The sequence below is a fragment of the Chrysochloris asiatica genome, unplaced genomic scaffold (assembly GCF_000296735.1).
Source record: "Chrysochloris asiatica unplaced genomic scaffold, ChrAsi1.0 scaffold00298, whole genome shotgun sequence".
NCBI lineage: Eukaryota > Metazoa > Chordata > Mammalia > Afrosoricida > Chrysochloridae > Chrysochloris > Chrysochloris asiatica.
Window position 1 is genome coordinate 1,209,818 of NW_006408816.1, and position 8,225 is coordinate 1,218,042.

Below are 8,225 nucleotides of genomic sequence, written 5' to 3' on the forward strand. Positions count from 1 at the left end.
TACAACCTTGCTTGCTGAAAGTGAAGAGGACTTGAAACATTTACTGATGAAGATTAAAGAGCACAGCATTTGGTGTGGATTACATCTCAATGTCAAGAAAACAAAAAGACCCCGAAGAAGATGGATTGGCCAAGTGGCAGCATTGATGGACTCAAGCGTGGCAACAATAGTGGGGTTGGCCCAGGATCGGGCAGTGTTTCGTTCTGTTGTGCATAAGATCACTATGTGTAGGTAACAACTCGATGGCACTTAACAACAACAACAATACAGATAAATATAGGTCAAGTTAATCAAATTGTAGCGATTTACACTTGTTTCCTTTATCAAATTTCTTTATTTTCCTCTAGTCGAGTTCTGATCATCAAGCCATCGAGCTAGGTTAAATAGATACTATCCACACGTTGGAGCGTTCTTATAGGTCTCCCTTCATTTCTTATCAGCTGGGCGCTTCACTGTCAGTTCTAGCATTCCGTGGCTAGGTCCTTGTCCATGGGCTCAGTTGTTCCCAAGACTTATCACACTTCAGACCAATCAGCCCTTCTTCTCTCTCTCATCTCAAGGCCTATGGGAGTCTACGAAATGTGTCTTTATTGCCCATTTCTTTATTGCTGCCTTTCCCCCACTTCCACTCATAAGTAGACCAACATAGTCACTAGAAAGCTTACTTGCCTGCTCGTTCGTGTGTTTCCTTGAGTTTCAGTCTTGGAGGGTGGTTTATCCTGAGGGGATTTGATTACTTGCCTTGATGGCTCCCCGGTGAATAGTTTGCTTGCTTGTTCTTGTAGCCAATCAGACTGCCATTTTTGCTTCTGATTTTTCCTGCTTTCAAGAAGTATCTTCTGTTCCTCTAGTCACTCTGAGCTGATCTTCATGTCCTTTAGAGTGGGAATGCCTCACCTCAGAAAGTACTGGATGGGGCTCAGGATTCCACCTTATATCCTGTGTACTACAAAGTCTCCACAAGAAGCTTATTTCACTGGGCAAGGTCTAGAACCCCTTTTAGGTATTCTAATAAGTTATAGGCTAAAGATGAGCTTACAAACTTTCTGTAATCAAGTTTCCCAATATTTCTATTTCACTAAAGTATTTCATAATTGTTGGCAAGGGAAATTAATGTCCATAAGACAGTCAACCATCTTACGATTATTTCTTCTCTTTTTTTACCCATTCAGGCTATACCTTGATCCCTGTATCCTACAGTCCTGCTGTTCCAAGGTTGAGTAAACATAACTATTTACTTCTGACCCATTTAGCCCATGCAAACCTATCTAAATGTTTCCTTATCTACCTTGATCTTCCATTCCCCTTCTTGATTATTGACCTCCCCAGCCCCTGAGTTATGATGTGACTGTCCCCTAACCTGTGCTCTATCATCCTCTCTTTCCCACCCCTGGTAACCAACAAATCATTTTTTTTTTCTTTTAGTATGGGAACTTTTTCTTTACAATAATGTTCTTATGTGATTTTTATCCTTTTGTGACTGACTAATTTTACTCAGCAAAATGTCCTCAAGTTTCATTCGTGTTATGCAATGATTTGCAGTTTCATTGTTACTCTCCAAGGTAGTATAGTATTCCATTGTGTGTATGTACCAAAGTTTGTTTATCCATTCCACCATTTATGGGCACTTAGGCAGTCTCCATCTTTTTGCTATTGTGAATAGTGGACATATCTACTTGTGTTCTGGCTGGTGTTTCTTGTGGATATATACCAAATAGAGGTATTGATAGATAATAATGATGGGTTTTTTTTTGTTGTTGTTGTTGTTTTTTTAACTTTTTCTTGGTCAGTGATTTGCTTTCATGCTCATAGTGATGAATCCATGTCTCATAACCAGTAACATTTTTTTTTTCAAAGAAACTTCTACTTTCCTTTGAGTATTGGCCCAAATTTTGTTTACAGATATCCAAACACTTCTGTTTATGCCGTTCTGTGAGTTGTTTCTGTGCCTATTATGCATGAACTTTTTGAAACTCAAGTCTGTAGTGGATTATTTTATAGTCAGAACCATGGCAGATTTGCCATTATCCACTGTCACTCATCTATTTGACAGAATCATTTCACATGCTCACTCAATGTTGTCATCAGCCATGGATATGGTCATCCATTTTAGTATAACCAGAGACTGGATCATTTTTATTCCTCATATATATGTACATATATAAATTGTAATTTATTATGAAGAAAATGACTTATAATTGAAGGGTCCCAGGTCCCTAATGGGAGAGAGACAGAGAGCTCCTCACGTGTGTCCATTATGATGGGAGCAGGCCACACCCCTGAGGAAGCATCCCTTTAGTTGATACTTCTGCTCATAGCCACTCATCAGAGTTAACTATGCCTAAATTAGGTTTCATCACCATGGCAATAAGCACATCCCAACTGCTAAACCTTTGGACATCCTGGCCTAGTCAAGTTGACACAGAACCTTAATCATTGCACCGTGTAAGAACTAGTTTGTAAGTAGCCTTGAATGTCTAAACTAAAAAGTTGGGTTTCTGTTTTATAGCTTATATGAAATTATTAATAGTTATTAGCAAAGTTAGAGGAAACTATTAACATTTTAAACTTAGTGGACCTTAAAATCCTCTAGTTGTTTTCAAACTGTATTATGGAGACATCTCTTTGAAAACTCCTAGTTAAGTAGATAGTTGTGGGCAAAACATTTGACACTGCTGACTATGGCATCACAAATCTTATTGAGAACAACTCTTCTTTTCCATTTATAATTCTACTTAAAATTTGAAGAAAAAATTCCATGGCTCACAAAACTTTAAATCTACCAACCCACACCAATCTGTTCAATAATTTTTTGGAATTGTGTGACTCAAAGGAGCCTTTTACTCACAAGTCCACAGTGAGTGAATTAAGACTTCACCATTGGAAGCTATTGAAAATCAGTCAATTTTCCATATTTTATTATGGTGCAAATGAAAAGTGTGTTTTATGAAGATTCTCTGAAAATCTCTTTGACGGTTGTAAATATCATATGTTGGTAGACCAGGTTTAATAAAATTTACCTGCAAAAATGGTGATGACCTGGACCTGAAGTAGTTTCATAACTACACAGGCAAGAACATGTGTCAGTTACCCTAACTGAATTATTTATCTTTTTTATCAACTGTTCACCATAATTCTAATTTAATTCCAGATGTCTTAAATACAAACAACAATTTCTCTTTTTATGGTTAAATACTGATGTATACAAAGTCCAATACTCTACCTTTCATTGGAGAGACCTATTAAAGTTATGAATTTAACTTGCAATTTAATTCTGCAACTTGTAGGCTCAAACTTTGGGTCTGATCACTGAATACATTAGTCCTGACATTGTTAGAGATAAAAGATTATCTCAGGCCAGATGTAGATATGTTGGTATTTTATCATTCCTGGAGCTGAGAATTTAAATATCTTGAACTTATCATAATTTGTTTCTTTAATCTCAGAGTAATTCATCTTCCTCAATTCCTTGTACACATCTCTACTTTGTCATACTTTTCCACAAGTCACTGAGGCGCCACATATTTTGCTTTCATTAGGTACTCTATTATGGGTAATTTCAAGTGATAGTTTGAGTAATTGTTTTGCTAGTTTATCCCAACTACCATATCATTTCCCATTGACAATAAAGTTTTACTACCTTCAATTCTCACTAGGTTAGATAAAAAATACAAATTCTCACCTTAAGCAGTCTTTTAGTCTCCAGATGCTACTGGTGTCAAATATTGTATTGCCATGGGCAGTCAGCAAAACAGATATAACTAGAGGTATTACAAATACAAAGTGATGTCTTATAGGGATGTTGGAAGGACTTATAAAGCAAAGGTCAGGATGATTGCTGCTGCTTTCAAAAATCCCAGAAATGCAAGAATTACAGAAAAACCACTGTTAATAAACAGTTCTCTATAACATCAAAGTCAAAGTCAGTGATTCTCAACAGAATGTCCAGATACCACTAGAAGCTGATGATCATTATCACAGTTGCCTACAGCACTGAAGTGGGGAATCCTCAGGAGGTTGCCTGAAATTCACTGCCAAAACACCTATTCTGCTATTTGATGATGGCCTTACTTTTTCTAAATAGAATAAGAACATTACTGAGAATGAATACCTAACATATGCACAAAACACAATTAAGTGTACTGAAGCTAAATGATTATACAGGCAATCTTTGTGTGGTAATGATGAATAATAAAAATGTGCATGCAAGCCAAGACCATGTAATATACTTTCAATAATCAATGGAAAATATTAAAACACTTCAGCAGTTCGAAACTACCAGCTGTTCCGTGGGAGAAAGATGAGGTGTTCTGCTTCTGTAAATATTTACAGCCTTGGAAACCCTGTATAGGGTCACTATGAGTTGGAACCGACTCCACGGCACATAACAACAACAACAATGACTTTTAAAAACAGTTGTGAAAATCCTTACCAACTCTTTAATGGAATTCAAATTTACAACTTTGATTTCCAAATTTCTCTTACTTGATTATGAATGTAAAAGGAAATAAAAAAGGATTAAAAGTACTATTTTTTGTACTGTAATTTAAAATATTAGAAATAATGAAAATGTGTTTTATTTACTTGTTAAAAAAACTCTCACCAAGAATAATTTAAACAGCCAGACTTCTAGCAAGATGGCAGACTTGGCAGAAGAACTAAATGGACCCTCTGTAGATTAAGATGGTGGTGTCGGTTCCAATTCATAGTGACCCTGTACAGGGTTTCTGAGGCTGTAAATCTTTACAGGAGCAGAAAGCCTCATCTTTCTCCCGCGGAACAGCTGGTAGTTTCTAACTGTTGACCTTGCAGTTTACAGCCCTATTCGTAACCACTATGTTACTTAAGATAGGAGAAAAAAGATGAAAATTCTGGCACCCTGAACTTCAGAATAAAGTTTAGAGAGGTGGATGGAGTGCTTTCTGGGAGGAGAGATTGGCAGGTACAGCAATAGAGGGAGATTGTCTGGTAAATGTCTGGCCAGGCACAGCTGAACCATCTTGTGAGCAGCTCTGCCAGCAGAAGGAGGTCTGGCAGAGCAGATTCCCATAGGCAACTTAAAAGATGTGATTTTTTTTTTTTTTTCCTTTTCCTTATGCTCCCCTGCTGACCAGTAGTGGCCAGGTCTTACCCTCATTTGACTTCCTGTGCAGACCCTGCCTCCTGGTCAGGAACTCTTCTGTCTCATCCCTTCCACAACCACCTTGTGAGCTCCTTGAATTGAAGGAGCCTCCCAGGGAATTCTTCCCTCTAGGACTAATAACTGCACTGTTTGTTTTAAAAATACAACAACCCCAAAACAACCAAGAGGTAACAGACAATTTTAGCACACACTAAGAATCAAGAGAGAATGACTCAAACAAATGACCAAGATGCAGAGCCAGAAAACATTTCTGAAGAAGAAAAGTAATGGAACTAATTGAAAAATATTTCAAGAGAATGATCATCAGGTAGTTTCAAAGGATTGATAGAAAGATAGAGGAAAGCAAGGAAAATACAATTAAAACTTTAGAGGAATCAGGAAAACATTACAAGAACAAACAGAATAAATTCAAATTTTGAAACAATATAAAACCTGCAATGAGAAATCCCAAAGATTAATACTATGATCTCAGAAATGGATGATACATTGAAATGGCAAAGGAGAAGAAGCAACAAAAGCCTGAATTAGTGAGCTTGAAGATATATCTCTCAGTAGTAATATGCTAGAACAATCAGAAAAAATAATGAAAAAATCTGAAGAAAGTCTAAAACTTATGTAAGACATCATGAAGAAGAACAACTTATGGGTCTTCAGAATTCCAGAACAGGAAGAGATAAGCACAGAGAAAATTGTCAAAGAATTGTTGGAAAAAAACTTCCCTAACATCATGAAAGATGAGAATATAAGCATACAAGAAGCTGAAAAAACCCAAATAGGATACATCCCAAATGAAAATCACCAAGACGTATCATAATCAAACTTTTGAAAATCAAAGACAAGGAAAGCATCCTGAGAGCAGCTCAGAAACAATGAAACTTTACCTACAAAGTAGTAGTAATGAGACTAAGCTTTGATTTATGAGCAGAAACCATGGAAGCAAGAAGACAATGGAATGACATATACAAAACTCTGAAAGGAAAAAAAATTTCTAACCAAGAATTGCAAGGTCAATTTGAACTGCAAGATCTGTGGTTCAAGCTCACCAGCCACTCCTCCGAAACACTATGCAGGGTCGCTATGGGTAGGAATCAATTTGACAGCACTTAACAACAACAACAACAAGAATAACATAGCCAGAATGGCTGTCCTTCAAATATAACAGTAAAATTAGACATTTCCTGATAAATAGAAATTAAAGGAATTTGTAATAACCATAACAACTTTATAAAAAATACAAAAGAGTGTTCATTGGGCTGAGAAACAACTACAGCAGAGAGCAACCTCAAAGTATCATATGTGACAGCACCACCCATAAATTAATCCAGGTACAGAAGTATTTAACCTTAAGCAAATCTACAATACTGAAAATAGGGAACCAGAGATATCAATGTATAAAAAAAATCCACTACATATCAAAAACAGGGAATAATGTAGATACAGAACTTCCAGAAAACAAGAAAGTCAAGTAGATTTTAAGATTAAAATGGACTGCTTTAAGCAGGGGAAAAAAATCACAAGGGTAACCTCAAAGAAAAATCATGTACTTGCACATAAAATTTTTTTAAAAAGAGGAAAAAGAAAAGATTTAGTAAATATTAACACAACAGAAATGAAAACCCACAAACAAAAGAACTCAGCATAGAAAATTATGTAGAACAAAAATCCAGCAGCACCACACAAAAAACACAGAAAATTGACAACAACCATTTCATACCTATTGATAATTACCCTGAATATAAATCAATTAAATGTACCAGTCATATCAAAAAGATGTTGACAGCCTAAACCGCCATCAACAGAAGAATGGTTAAACAAACTTTCGTAAGTATACACAATGGAGTACTACAAAATGCTGAAGAATAATGGTGAATTTGTGAAACACCTCACACCATGATTGAACCTGGAGGATGTTTTGCTGAGTGAAATTAGTCCATCACAAAAGGACAAACATTGTATTATATCAATCTGGTAAAAGTTAATTTTTTAAAAAAGGTTGCTTTGATAAAAAAAAAAAAAGTAAAATAAATCAATCTATGATGGTTGTGGGGCTAGAGGGTAGGCACATATTGACATGGGCAGGCCATATACAACAAGAGGAAGGTTAGTAGAGGATTAGATGAAAGTATCAGGAGACAAAGGGAGGAAGGCAGTAGTTTAAGTGAATAGAGGTAAGTGCTGTTAAATGAAAACTGATGATCTGCTATGTAAACCTTCATTCAAGTCACAACAAAAGTTTTGAAAATGTATATATTATCCTAAAAAAAAAAAAGTAGTAGTTTGAATAATGAATGCTTTTTTCTTATCATCATTCACCTAACTATATTTAGAGAGCGTCCTTGGTATGTTTTGGTGGCTTGTTAAACAACTTTCTAAATTTGGATTAGCTTCTAACATTTTATATATTGCACTTTAAAAGTGAACTATGGCTGAGCATTCCTTTAATGTTAATTGCTGTTTACTTTTTCTGAGGCATCTTCACCCTTTTCATCATAGCCCTTTCTTAATTTATATCCATAGATTCACCTGCACGGAGAGTTCCTCTATTTACATATCATGTTGTGTTGCTATTGTTATTGTGTGCCATTGAGTCAGTTCCAATGTTGTTGTTCCAATGTTGTTCCAATGTTGTTGTTAAGTGTCAATAAGGTGACTCTACCTAGAGCCTCGCAAATATTGGTGTCCATATTTCCATCTATTAGAATTTATTTTGTAACACCATTTGCATTTTATTTTAATTCACTTCCCAACATTATCACTTATTTATTCGCTGCACTTTCATATGTTGATTAATTCCCTCTTTTAACTATCCACTTTTTTAAAATGGCACATAAATTTATCACTGGAGACTAGGAATCAACAAAACTACCACACATTCACTGTCTGTTCATGAACTGAATAACAAATGCACAGTAACCAGTCATCTACACACTCTGGAAGTAGTTGATCATGATGTACAGCTGTTATTTACAGAATGATATGTAGACCAAAGAGCTAGCAGCAAAATTTGTGCTTCATGCAATTAATCATAGTTAATGTGCATTGTAACTGACATTTGAACCACATTGTTTGAAGATTGATGTTA